Genomic DNA, 473 nt, shown 5'->3' with positions numbered 1-473 from the left:
TTTGCCGTGTCTCCTGTTTCCTGCCATCTGCTGGGTGTTTTCTAAGGCGAGAGCATCTGTGCTAAGTCATTGAGGGTGTCTTGCAAGCTGTTCCCTCCGAGGGTCACCCGTCCTCGGGATGTGGGGTGGCCGCGGTTCCCACTGAGCTGGCCTCGGCAGGCACCCGGCTCATCTCCCTGAGTGTGGGACCTCCTTCCGTGCACCGGCCCAACAGGTCCTCACAGACGTGGCCCAAATCCTGCCCAGAAGTAGGTAAAGGAAGGAACAGAGCTCGAGGGAGCGATGGAACAGAGCTCGAGGGAGCGATGGCACAGGTGTGGGCGTTGGAAGACCCCGCTCAGTTACATAAGCCCTTCGTGTGCTCTCGGCCTGAGTTAGGAGAAGCAGACTTCCGGCCGCGCTGCCTCCTGCCGCGGAGCCCCCCGTGTGCCAGGCTGCCTCCGCCGGCCGCTGCGTCCCCTGCAGCAACGCGT

Source organism: Mustela nigripes, chromosome 11 (genome assembly GCF_022355385.1).
Source record: "Mustela nigripes isolate SB6536 chromosome 11, MUSNIG.SB6536, whole genome shotgun sequence".
Taxonomy (NCBI): Eukaryota; Metazoa; Chordata; class Mammalia; order Carnivora; family Mustelidae; genus Mustela; species Mustela nigripes.
This window is presented reverse-complemented; position numbering follows the sequence as displayed.